This window comes from Vidua macroura, chromosome 1, assembly GCF_024509145.1.
Source record: "Vidua macroura isolate BioBank_ID:100142 chromosome 1, ASM2450914v1, whole genome shotgun sequence".
NCBI lineage: Eukaryota > Metazoa > Chordata > Aves > Passeriformes > Viduidae > Vidua > Vidua macroura.
Genome location: NC_071571.1, coordinates 12491188 through 12505572, shown reverse-complemented (window position 1 = coordinate 12505572; position 14385 = coordinate 12491188). Strand labels below are relative to the sequence as shown.

The following is a 14385-nucleotide window of genomic DNA, read 5'->3' as shown; positions in this document are numbered from 1 at the left end:
CAGACAAGACACTCTTCAGAAATGCAGTGGTCTCTTTTCTGAAAAATAATGGAGTGCTTAACAACAACTGCATATCAGCTGTGATATGCATCACAGTCGTCAATGATGCTTTTTGCTGAATGATTCCAAAATTAATACAGAACATTTATTCTCTGAGTACAATCTTTAGCTGATGTGGATAAGTGCAGTTATTTTCAAGTTGGAAAGAGCTAGGCCAAACTAGGCAGCAGAAAATGCATTATTAATGAGAACACAATAAATAATAAAATGCATTATTAATATATTTAAAGATAGAAAGCCAGATCAGAGTGGGCCCATAGTTTGTGTTTCTTTAAATTAAAAAAAAAAAAAAAAAAAAAATTCAATAAAGCTGTGCTGGAGAGGTTTAAACTGCCCATTAGGAAGCAAGAGGATCAAACACCAGAACAGGCTTCCTAAAGAGCGGAGCATTGCCACAAGCCTGTCAATGTTTAAGGGCATCTGAACCCTTATTTTGGTCAAACCTGAATTGGTCATGCAGTTGGACTAGCTGACTCTTGTCGGTTCCTTCCAAGAGAAATATTCTTTTACTCTCCTCTCCTCTCCTCTCCTCTCCTCTCCTCTCCTCTCCTCTCCTCTCCTCTCCTCTCCTCTCCTCTCCTCTCCTCTCCTCTCCTCTCCTCTCCTCTCCTCTCCTCTCCTCTCCTCTCCTCTCCTCTCCTCTCCTCTCCTCTCCTCTCCTCTCCTCTCCTCTCCTCTCCTCTCCTCTCCTCTCCTCTCCTCTCCTCTCCTCTCCTCTCCTCTCCTCTCCTCTCCTCTCCTCTCCTCTCCTCTCCTCTCCTCTCCTCTCCTCTCCTCTCCTCTCCTCTCCTCTCCTCTCCTCTCCTCTCCTCTCCTCTCCTCTCCTCTCCTCTCCTCTCCTCTCCTCTCCCTCTTTGTTCTCTTTATGAAGATATGACTAATCTCACAGACTACAGAATGGTGTATGGGGCTCCAACAGAAGGATTGAAAAAGATCTGAAAATTTTTGGTTTTCCTAGATATAAAATACTATCAGTAAATAGAACTATTTTGGACAGATAACCACTATTTAAAGATTGTTACTCAGTTCATAGTATTACAAGAAATTAGCTTAGTTAGTAATCTATGGCCCCAAAAATTGTGTATTGTTAGTTAAGGATCTTTTTCTGGATCAGAAGACAGGATATTTTCTCTCTAATCTTCTGTAACTTCCTTACTTGATTATGAATGGCTATTTAATTTTCTTTAAAATTTAAAGTTTAAAAATACTCTATCTTGAGTATTTAAAAATACTCTATCTTGGTTTTGGTTCACATACACCAAAACCAATACAGGTTTTGGTGTATGTGAACCAGACAATTGATTGTTTTTTAAAAAAAATATCTGGAAAATATTTGAAATATTTGAAATAGTAACTTGAAGTTCAAAGAAATTTTTGTCCCTAATACATTATCATATACTTTTCAAATCAAAACATAATTTTTATTATAAATAAAATATATTTTATATATACCTGTGCAAAAAGCAGTTTAAACTCAGTAAATTAAAGCTTCAGGAAAGAGTTATTGAGTACTGTTAGATACTTTGATTTATGTTAGGAAGTTGTGTGTTCCTGTGACAACATGTCTAGAACTTCTCCAAAAGCTTTATGGAAATGATTTTTGTTTCTTTATCAAAGGTTTCTCACTAGAATGTGCCATTGGAGTAGCATAATTTGAATCTTATACTTCAGGAAAATCTTTGTTTTCTTAATTTAATCAGTTTAAAGCAATGTACTTAAGTGACTGTTTTCCATCATTTACAGAATCATATTTTATGGCATCAAATTAGGTACTAATAGCATTTCTTAACATTAAAACTATCACTTCAGAAAGCAGGTAGATAATTTTGTATTTGGCCCTTGGAAATTATTAAGGGAATGAGTTTGCCTGCAAGATTTCCCACTCTGCAGAAAAAAATTCATTTCCAGTAAAAAAAAGTTATATCTTAAAAAATTAAGGGGAAATACAGTTAAAACCAGACATGCTTGACATCCTAGAAATGATATAAGAGGTCCATCTCAGGAAGAAATATCTGGGGTTTTTAATTTTTTTTTTTTTTAATTAGAGACTTTATCAAACTAAGAAAACTCTGCTTGATCTTCTGATCTTCTGGTATCAGAAGTGAACTTGTGAAGGACTTGTGACTGAAAATTCATAACTCACTGTCTAAGCATTGATGCAGGGTTGAGACTGAAATTACAACTGTTCCTGAAGACAGATTGACATTCAGGCCCAACTTTACACCATCTCTTACAATTGATGGAAAAAATTTAACTGGATGGGCTCAGCTGGACAACTTGAAAAATTATTTCATATCCTGAGCTCAAATGATTAATAAATATTTGATCCTTGGCAATAAATCACAGCCTTATCAGGCAAAAAAGAACAGCCATATTTGTGATCTAACACTGCATCAATAGAGAATATATATATATATATATATATATATATACATATATATATATATCCTACTTCTTCATGGAATTTGCCTTGTCCTAATGACAGACAAAAAGCAGAGAAAAACATCTTGATCATTTGGTACAAAACTCGCATTCTCATATTTGGAAGTTAGCAACTGCATGAAGTTCCATATTTACTTTAGCAACAAGAATCTTCATTTCGTGAGATCACAGGAATTTTTGAGAGGATGGGTCACATGGAGACATTAATTTTAATACTTGCAGTAGCTGCTTTTGATTACTGACTTGCTTGCTGTGATTGCCTCTGCCCTGAAAAATTGGTAAATAATAATTTTAACATGTGAGGAACATGGGACTGAATTCAGAGCAGTCCATTCTTAGTCTGCAAAGTTCTGTAAAGATTCCATTGTTTTCATAAGGCTGGATAAAAAAAATCTCCTTCACAAGTATAGGGTATTTTTAGACCTGAAACGAACATTATTATCATAAAACTACTGCTTTCTCCTCTGTGTGAGCCCTTCATATTTCTATTTTAACATCTACAAAAATAAAAAGCAGCCTTCTAGAAAAACACTTTTTTTCAAAGGGAGGAGGAGCACAGCTCTGCCATGGGGAAAGACAGCAACCTCTGTGCAGCATGTTCCAATCTTGAGTAAAATGTCCATCTGAGCAACATCACAGGCAGTGAGTAGAATTTTATTTTTGCTCTTTTATCCTTTTTGCAGCAGACAGACAACCCTAACTGAGCCACCCTGGGTTTCCTGTGGGTGGTCAGTGATCTTCTTGTGTTGTGTCGTATTATGTGCCACCCCTACATTTTGTGCTACGCAGGACATGTGGCAGACAACTGCACATCTTTTGGGCACCCTGAACCAGCCCAGAGTTGAGTTGTGTAAAGTCAGCCTGGAGATCCTCCCTACAGCAGGAAGAGTGACCACAGCTCTGCTCCCTGCCACTGAGAGGAAATATAGGGATGCTCTGCAAGAGGAAACAACAGCTACAGTCCTATGGTGGTCTCTCCTTCTGTTCTTTGGTAGTCTTATTAATCTTGTGCCAAATAGCTCTCTCCAATTGCAAATACAATTTTTTTTTTTTAGAGAACTATTTAGGGCAACTGCAAAACAATCTTCCAGCACAGTCAATGGAAATAGTTAAAGAAAGAAAACTTCAAAGCTATAGGTTTGTGGTCTGTATACACGTGCATGTGTATGTGCTGCACCTTCCAAATGTCCTTGTTTCCTCCTATCATCCTGTGTGCTTTGCTGAGAGCTCAGTTGGTTTTTTTTTTTTTTTTTGGTTTGTTGATTTTTATTTTTATTTCTAATTTAAAATTGTTACATCAGCCATATGAATTTAAGACTAAGAGCAGTGCTGACAAGCTGCAGAAGACAGTGAAACATCCTGATATGAGAGCCCTGTGTTTGGAATTTGAGTTTCTGTCACAGTGAACATTTCCAGATTCCTAGCCCCTTACATAACTTGGTAAATCCTATCATCTCTTTCTGATAACATCTACTTGTAAGGCTGGAATGAGCAGTGCAAACATTCCTGAAATCCCTTCTGTTTGTCATACCAATGGGATCACATGAATATCAACAGCATACCTGAAAAAGGATACAATGCTTTGAGTGCTTAAAACATATCATTGCAGCAGCAAGAAATGGACTGTACCAGCTGAGCTGGAGAGAAAATAGTTTGAAGAAAAAGGGTTTTATTATTATTATTTTTAATAAGTCTCTGATTTCTATAAACTTTGTCCTCTTTTTCTTTAAGCAAACTTCCCCTATATCCCTATCATACTGTGTTTAGAATTGTTGCTAATGTTTTGCCTCCTATGGCACTTAAGATCATCTAGAAATTATGACTTATGTATTTAAAGTTCTTAGCATCTGTGGAAAATGTGGATATGCAACAACTGAATATGAGAACTTACTCAAACTACCCTGAAAGCACACAGATGTTGGCTCAGCACATCTGAGAAAGGCAGCTCTAGTTTTTGAAGAAAAAAAGAGAGAAAATTAAAAATGGGGAGTCTGGGACTGTCTCTTTTCTGCATGAATAAACACACTGTGTTAGTCTGTGTGCAGTGTAGGTGTAGTAAGAAAATTCATAGGATCTCACTGTTTAATGTTTTACTTCTTTATTGAGTGTTTTGGTATTTTGCTCCTACTAAATTACATAGAGTTTACAGGAATATTAGTAATCTCTAGGATTTCTAAAGAGGGACTTTTATTTTATTTTTATGGGCATAAGTAAAATTATCTATCTGCTTTTCTGGCTGTATGGTTTTTTTGAAGTTTGAGAGTGAAAGGCATCGTAATTCGTATTGGCATAAGCTAAGCACTGAATTTGTTCCTGAAGGGTTTATGAGGCTTGTTATAAAAACAGAAAATATGTGAAGTGTAAATCCTTGCAGCAGAAGAAAACAATATAAGCATGATATGCAACGACAGTTCTGTATCAATTATGAAACCATCCTAAGGTACACTTTAGCACTTGCTAGGTCATTTTTTTTTCACTACTGCACTAATTAGGAAATATTTCCTAAGGGTAAATGGGCTAAAACAACCAGATGAAGCTACAACACAAGCATATAGGAAAAGAGATTAAAATTGGTAAAGTGCTGAACACAGGATCAAGTCAGAGAGGAAAATCATTGTACTCTTTATTGCTGCTACTATTTTTAAGTTTTTCACAAGGCAATTCCATACAAGCAACATTTCCGCTGCTCACTTCAATTAAGGTGTTGGTCACTATGCAGCTGGAAATAAAGAAAGTATAGAAGACTAGTGGAAATATACAAGACTATGATAGAGTAAAAGTTGACAATGCTACCTTCCAGTATGTGTCTGGTAAAAAACAACAGTGGGAAAAGTCACCCTTCGGGTGACAGCTGAGCTAAGAGGCCCTGGAGCACAGATATCTTTCTCCCAAACCAACTTTACAGGCATTTGGGATTCTTTTCTGTATGACCCCTAAAGGAAAGATTTGCAAGATTAGAACTGTACACAACTGAAACAAAACAGAACACATTTGAGGCAAAGGGAGAAAGGAAGTGGCCAAAGGAAGAAAGACAGTAGCCAAAGACATCTTCCAGCTACGTGGAGGAAGCAGAACTGAGAGCCCAGCTACAGGCAGAAAGCATCAGGAACAATCCTGATGCCCTTCCTCAGGAGCCACTCTCACCTCATCCAAGGTGATTTGTGTCTCAACACAATTTCTCTCTTGCTTTCAGCCCCTTGCATCCCAACAACTTTATTTTCTTTCTCATCCCTTCACTTATCTTTGCCCACCAAAAAGAGGGTGTAACATCCCTTCTGATGTCAAAGGTGAAGCAGAGACCATTAGAGGGACATGTAATGGTTATATGGAGATTGTATAACTCACTATCCAACCTTGAGCAGCTTTTAGGAGTGATTCCAATCAGCCACTCTTCGTGGCCCAGACCAGCTCTTTGCTAGCAGGCAGTATCTTTATGCCTCAAAATCCTGGCCACTCAGCATTTCCACAGACCACTCCACTTTGACTTTCTTGGACTCCTTTTTCTTGCTTTTTAACTTGAATTCCATGTCAGGTGGAGGTATTGCAGTGGGATTTTCCTCCCAAAAAAACGGTTGATTACTTTCAAGATGAATGTTGATTACTTTTCAAGATGTCTTCTATTGTCCGGAAGCTGGTGACTCCTCTCTGTGACACAGCACATGCTCAGCTTTGCTCCTAATGGTGGCTGCTGAGTGTACAGATAACAGGACTTGGCAGCAGGAAGATCCAAAGGAAAGGAGTCAACTCACTTAAAGACCCTGCAGTTTCTTATTCACTTGACATCACTAAGAATGACCACATAGTCTTTTGTGACTATGGGACTGTTATAATCCTTTAAAGACTGACATGACAAAACCGTGTTCAGAGAAAATTATTTGGTGTTGATACAAGCTTTGTGCTTTGAACTTCTGGGCCACAGCATCAGATTGACATTTCTTCATCATTCGGGTTACCTGAATTTCTGGCATGCTACTGACAGACTCCATAAATAGAACTGTAACAGCTGGACTGAGTGTATTCCAAGTAAGTAGTTTTCAGGTTATATCCATAAAAAGGACTCCTAAACAATGAATTCCTTTGTCTTGTAAATGACATTTTCTTCACTTTAACTCATTCCTGACTTCTTGTATTGATTAGGATTTAGCTATTTCATTGGAAGTCCTCTTCTTAAACTTCCTTACTTTTAAACCTTTATTTTCTTCTTGGATTACAGTATAATTCTGATTTGCTGAGGTCTTGCTTCACTAACGAAGCTTGAACCTTTTTATATGCTTTCATGTAATCCAGTCTGCTGGTTTTGACCTAATTTTTGCACAAATTTTTATGACCTCCTTTTCATTTTCTTTAACTAAGTGTGCAGAGGTAGATGCAGAAGCACATAATATATAAAGGTCTTTGGTTTGATAAACAGTTATCTTAAACTTGCTTTTACATGTTGCCCTTTTATACAATGCAGGCAAAAGAAAATGAATGACTACACTGCACTGCTCAGAAAGCCCATTTTCAGAAAACTAAATATCAGATATGGCTGTTATTGCAGGACTCTGATATAAATAGAGAGATACATTGCTCATTTTGGTTGAAATTAAAAATATAGCAAAGATCTTCTGTCCACATAAATTATCATAAATAAATATTTTTAGAAGATCAAGAGCAAACTCATATTTTTCCTATCTGTAAGTTGCTCTTCACCTTCTACTCATTAATTTGATGGATTTGGTGACCTTTTCTATAGAACATCCTCAGTTATCAGGTTGGAATAGTAAAATTCTTGGTTTAAATTTATATTTAAGCAATCTATACTGAAGAAGATTGTTCTAACAAGGTTCATACACTGGTCTTAATAACATTGATAAAAATCTAGTAGAAATCCATTCATTCAGTATTGGTTCATCCTTTTCCTTCTCTTTTTAATACAAGAAATAACCTTACAAGAAGTCTTAGAAAACAAAACTAAAACAAAACAAAACCAAACCAAACAAAGAAACAAACAAAATCCACAAAAAACAAAACAAAAAAAAAAAACAAAACAAAAAAAAAAAACAAAACAAAAAAAAAAACAAAAAAAAAAAAAAAAAAAAAAAAACCTGTTGCCTGAACAAAACATATGCTTTTCTGAAACTACAAGGCAAATGGAATCCTTGTAATAAAATTTTTGACACTCCTGCCAGGAGTCATGCTTTGTGCTGGTTACTGAAGTGCATGGTGCTGTTTGTCAAATGCAGCTATTATTTCTCAGAAATCCTGTGTTGCAGAGGCACAAAAAGCCACGGTTCCTGAACGATGTACACTAACAAATGTTTATATCTGTTTATATCTACAGTAATTTTTCATGTTTTTTTAACAGAAGAGACAAGATCCTGAAGACTTCATGATGATGCCGACTTCCTTCTTCTCTAATTGTCCAATTAGTCATGATGCTACAAAGGGAGCTGTTAGTGCCATATGGAATGCAAGATGCTGAAGACACCAAGCTTTTTCTCCCTCTCATGAAGAACAGGTAAAACAGTCAGTGATTCTAAAGCCTGATGGATGTGGGAATTGAGCTTTCAAGTAGTTGTTTCACATAAAAACTCATGAAGTGAGAGACAACAGAAACATGGCCCTTCTGTGCTATCAAGGAAAACCACAATGTGTGCACTGCATCTTCTCTTCCCTCTCAAAAGGGTTGTGATAAATCCAGTGGCATTCATTGCCTTAAAGTGAAAGATTTTGTTTGGATTTAGTTGCAGTGAAAGTTAGAAACTCCTCCTTTGAATTTTAAAATGTATTTGTGGATAGTTTTGATCACATAGAGGGGTTTTTCTCTTACGTAATTCTTAGGCATGTATGTGTTACTTTATAGTTTATAATAGTGCTTATATTTTATTAGCTTCAAAGTACTTTTATTTTTCTCCTTATATTTTATATACTTGAATATTAAACTCTTGTTATTATTCCAGTTGCCAGCTCAAGCTCATCCATTTTGTTCTGAATGCAATTCTTCTGCTATTCTTCTACTACTTCTGCAATGATGTCTCAGTTTTGTGTTATTTTAAACTTAGCCACCTACAGAGCCTCTTTTTTCTTTTTTTTTTCTTTTTCTCCCACTGATGATATTAAATGAGGTGAGTTTTGAGTGATATTCTATAATTTCACAAGCTTTCTCCTTTGGATCTTTCGAGTATCTTTCCCATCAGTCTTGCCCGTTATGTTTCCTAATTTACAGTCACTCCACAACATTCATGCACATCATCTTTTTTTTTTTCTACTTTATTTCCCATATGCCATCACACAAAATGTTATGTTACAGTCCAGGTGGATGAAATGTGAGTATTTATATATATGATTTTGTTTATAAACTCAGTTTTCTTAATGATGAGAGTTAAAACATTAGTCTTTGAAGGTCATTCTTGGATAAACAGGTTTGGTTTTATTCATATTCTCTTGCAAAATGCTGAAATTTATATTCTGTTCCCATAGTGACATTGAGTGGACAATGACTGTTAAAGAAACCAAAAGGGAGTACTCCCTTAGTCTCCTAAAGGTACTTTTGAGGAAGAGAGAGAGTTTAGGAATAAGAATTAAACTTTTGGAGTTCCAAGACTAAAATCAATACTGAAATGTATTGAAAAAAATCCAACCTCCATTTTCTTTACTGGTCAAATACCTTTATTTTATTTATTGATTTGTATGTGAGAATTGGATAGAGATGGAGGAAAAATGCAGGCACTTTTAGCAGAGATAAAAATTTCAAGATTAATCATGGGAAGTAGAATTTGCAAAAGCAAAATGGAAGAACTTAGACCTAAACTTGAGGGAATAAATTTTGAATCTTCATGGAATTTTGCAAGCACATATGCATGCAACTGAAATTATGATAATAAATACAATAAATAAATTTATGTAATGTTCAATAACATTCCTCCTTCTCCACTGAGTAACTGGGCAGCACAGTGCAGTGTTTTCTGGAAGGGTGTTAGAGTTAACAGAGCCTTCAGTGCTCATGAAGACAGAGGGAGGATGCTTCCCTTTGATCAGCTAAAGGCCTCACATGGTGCCTTACATGGGCCATCTGTATATCAAGGATGTAACTTGTTTTGTGCAAACAAATGGGACTTCCAGGAGCTGAAGTTACAAATAATCCAGGTATTTTACCCTCAATTCTTGCTTGTCTTTCCATATGGATTTGATTTATACTAGTGAAATAAACTTTAAAAATATCGCAGTGTATCTGTCTTAAAATTAGCCAAGTGTTTGTCAAATAGCCTTTGGAATATTGTTTGGAAATAAGAGTACTTGCAACACACTATTTATAGTCTCCCTTGGAGCCACTGTTGTGTAAAACGTAATTAAAGAGTTTCTAAAATGCACACTACAGTCTAGGTCAGGTAAATACATAATCAGGGAGTTATTAATGGAGCTGCAATTAATTAATATGCCTCCATCAGAGCCATTAAAGCTGATTAATGTTATGGCACACAAAGAGAATTTGTAGCTAACAAATCAATGACCCAGTAGACCGTATTGTCTCCTTTGGAGCCATTACACTGTACCATATCAAAGCCTCATTAGAGAATTTTTAATTTACTGATCATCATCCCCAGTAGTCATTAGCTGTCCCAGGCTGATGATGCATGTGTGTAGAAGAAATGTGAGATAGTGCTCCATCAGGAGATAGATCTCCTCCCAGTTACACTGCTGTAAATCAAGGCTAACACCACTGGAAGCAATGAATATACATGTTTTAGAAGGAGGGGAAACCAAACTCCAAAATTATACTCCAAGAGTTAAATCAGTTTAGAGTTTTCAAACTCCCTTTATTTTACTTATTGCATAACTTGTTTCTAACCTACCAATTAAAAATGTTTGATTTCCTTTTTTACCCTAGAAAGGGAACCCCCTCTGAACTTGTAAATATATAATATGTAGGCAGGGAAAAGCAATAAATTGCATATTTTCATTCCTGATATATTTGAATTTTATCTGAAGTTTATCTTGGGATCTGAATTTTCAGTATGCATTTTACTGGAGACTGTTAATGCATACTCCCAGCCCTTGGTCTTTCTAGGCATAGATTTTGCCTGAAATTTCACTCAGTATTCCTCACTAAGGATAGTTCTTTCTCTGCCTTTCATTAACTTTAGTGGAGCTATATCTGAGATAATTTTGTACTAAATGATTTAATATAGAATAAATGTTTGCAACTGCAGTAACCAAGAGCCTTTTGAGGACACTGCAGAAAAAATATTGCAATTTTTTACAAAAGTTGGGCCCAGGTTTTTATCTGTCTAAATTCAGAAACAGATTTGCTGTGGGAGGTCACTGTGCCATCCTGAGAGTGCAGGAAGGGAATGGCCCTGGTTATAGGATTTGCTGCTAGACACTTTCTTTGTAGGTTTTGTTACACTGCAATCCCCTTCAGTTTGACTAAGATTTAAGGACCAGATTCTTGTTTTCTTTTCCTTTTTGAAGCAAGGATTATTATCTGATAGTCCTACTCAGAAATGTAGATAAGGGTTCGTTTCTTTACTTTTGATGTATTGTAAGTGGTTTGTGTATTCTGCTTCACACTTTCATTTTTACAATAGACAGAGCTTAGAGTATTGCTAAGAAGGAGAGGATTTACTACATCTTGTACTGCTTTTGTTACCTACCTCGGACTTTCTGTAGTCATGGGTTTTACAAGAAGTTTGACTGAAGTAGAATAAAGGCATCACAATATTAGTTTAGATTAGAAAAACTAAATCCACCTTTTGTAATAACTCAAAGTTGAAAAAAACAGCACCTCCACTGCTCCACTACTCCCCTTTTCTTTCTTCAACAGAGTGACAATAATATTGGGCCAGTTATTTTAGAGAACATTCCTTTAAGTGTCAATGAGTGTTTGTGTAAATGCCTATGTTGAGATGTATTTCAGAACCATAAAACTCAAATTATTTGAGAAATAGGTTTTCTAACAGGTCCCATCAGTTAAACTGTGCTCCTGCTCCTGATTTTGAGTCCTTGCTTCATTTAAATCTTTTTACTCCTACCATCCTCAGCCAAGCAGTAGATTTTGACTGATGACAAAAATTCACAGTATTATATTTCTTCACTAAAAATAAATGAAAATCTTGTGGTACAGCCATAATATACCCATAGTTTGTTACATTGGTGAAATAAATCTATTTATTGTCATGCCTGACGATATATTTTTGGTACCTCACATTTTACAAAACTTAAAGATTCAAGACCACTGGAATTAGGAGGGATTTTTTTTCTGCTTTGGATAAATTTTCATAAAATATTTTAGATGTACTGTTGCTAGACTTGGCAGAATCAGGAGACACTCCTAGTGTCAGGGAAATTTGCATTTTTCTCAGTTCTTGTTCTTCTCTTTCACCAGATTCCCAACAGTTTCCTTAATCTTAGTTGCTTGAAATTTTGAGTGTATTCATGCAGAATAAAGCTTTATAAGCCATTATGGGGAGAATATTTCAGCTAAAATTAAAAGCTTACACTGAGGCAAAATTCTTAACAGGTGCAGTGTGATTGAATTTTATGGGGCAATGTTGGTCCACAGGAAAATACTTAAACTTCAGATAGCCAAAGAAAATACTGAAAACCATGGTCTAGCTGTCCAGCTTTTCAGAGTACAGCAGTGAAACAGAAATATTGTATGTATTCATAAAAGTGTGAGCATCATCAAAGAAGAAAACAAAATTATATAACAAATAATGATTATTCATAAGAAGTCAGTCCTTTAATAAACCCCAAAACATGCAAACTGGGATCATCATCTTTGGAGATGTTTCTTTCACTTTTTTAAAAGTTGGCAGTCTTGTTTAGCAGAAGTGGAAACCAGGATTGATTGTGCCTATATTCCTTCCCCAGGAATTATGCAAAACATTTTTTCCCTTCCTTAAATTGATATACTGGGGTATGTTTCAGTATATTTGCTGCACTGCTAAATAAGTATGCTTTCTTTGTGTGAGTGTTTTTACTAGTATTAAATAATTTTAGACTCAAAATTAATCCTGGTCAAAGCATTCTAGAGGAACTGAGAAAAAGAAATTAATTCTTTGTCCTATTTTCTAAATGAACAAATCATTGCTCTCCCCTATTTTTTTCACTGTTGCTTTGATTCACATTGTGAAACAGTTTTAGAGTGAATGAACAGGAATTTCAAAGGAACTGGGAGCTGTGCTCCAGATGTGCACCTAATGGACTCAAGACACAAAAAGATTATTCAGTCCAGAAGACCAGATGAGAATTAATCCAAATTTAACAATCCTGAAATTTCAACTGTCTTTTTAATGTTCCTCAATACAAACTGGTTCTCTCTGCATATCTGCTCTCTTCTGGTCCCTGCTACCTACTCACATAAAAAAACCAACCATCCAAACAATTGTAATTTTTTCTTTCTCTGTCTCTAGACCATAAGTAGTTTTGGACATCTATTTTTCTATGCTGTGTGAAAAGTGAACCTGAAATTAACTGATGTAAATGAAAATATTTGCATAGGGGGAACAATGGCAATAACAACAAGAAGAACAAAAAACAGTAAGTAAATAATAATAAAAATGCTATCAAACATACAGGCTTGATTAACACAGTGGCAGGATTAGAATGAAGAGCACAAAATGAATCATTGATGCTTCTCCCACAGATCTATAAAGATTTTACAAGGGAGCAAGAGGCAGGGGAGGATCATGTAGAAGAGCTGGAAGTGCCTGTCACTTTTAGCATAGAAATCTTCCCGTTTAGCAATGCAGCACAGCAGGATGCCCTGGCTGTAGGAAAACCAAACTGCACTTCCTCACACAGCATGGCTCTGCTGCAGGCAGGCAGCTTTGTCCAGGCTGGAAGTGCCACCAGCCCTGTTTGACACAACTAACACAACTCCCACAGCCCTCGGGTGTACATTGCGTTCAGGGAATCAATCAACAAATCAGCCAAATAAAAAAATGTAAACAAACCATTATGCTTGGCATTTAAGCTCTCTCCTCTGTTGACCAACAGTATCATCTCCATGTCACCTAGCTCTTCCCTCCTGACATATCTATAATATCAGCTGTATTTTTCCTTTTAGCACACTTCATATAGCACAGATAATAAATTCACTTCCAACTAGATATCTCATATTTTAAAAGTGTCAAAATAATTTCACAGTCATAATTATGGTACTTTGGCAATGTCAGAAAAGCACAACACATGTTTTACCCTATATAGGAGCTGAAAGACACTTAATTGTTTTTTTTACTAAGCCAAATTGCCCACTAGAAATTCAGGTACACCAAATTTGGACTTTTAAAAGGACAGCAGAACTAAAGAAGTGCATCAAATTTGCCTCTTTTTTTTCTAATTTTGGCAGATGATCTTATCATCTGGGATTCTCCTGCTTTCATGCATCATAGCTGGAATGAAACTTCCTAAAAGATTGGTTAATTTTATTTGCTTGTTATTAAAGCCTTATTCAAAAATAGGTTTGCATTTTCAGTGAGATTCAGCTGTTAGTCTACTTCTTCTGAGCTGTGTCAAAGGATGATGAAAAAGGCAGCAGGTTACTTGACCCCAGTCACGCAGAGTGGAGACTTTATTGGCCTCCAGCTCTTTGCTGTTTCCATTAACAAGATGATTCTGACCCCCCACCCCCACTGCACCTTTGCAATGCTCTCTGTGATTTAGCACCAAGGGCAAATAAAAATGAAGTCATTTACTGTGTGCTCACAAAGAGTGAACATACCATAGAGGACTGAGAAGCTGAATTATGTTGGTTACTTCTTAGAACTGAAGTAGAAATGCCGTAAATTATTTGTCTTTCACCCAAAAGTCTGATTAACATTATGTGAGGAATATGTGTTTATTTTCTTACCTCTGCTTCATGGTTCAGAGCAGCATGGAATTGCTGGCAACAACAAG

At 36.0% G+C, this 14385-nt stretch overlaps 1 long non-coding RNA gene across 1 annotated transcript; it reads left to right on the top strand.

The window, feature by feature from the left end:
- Positions 1 to 3056: 3056 nt before the first annotated feature.
- LOC128818554 (uncharacterized) lies at positions 3057 to 12994 on the top strand. Its single transcript, XR_008440509.1, has 3 exons — positions 3057 to 3144; positions 7850 to 8002; positions 12900 to 12994. It is a non-coding gene; the product is annotated as an uncharacterized LOC128818554 (long non-coding RNA).
- The last annotated feature ends 1391 nt before the right edge of the window (positions 12995 to 14385 follow it).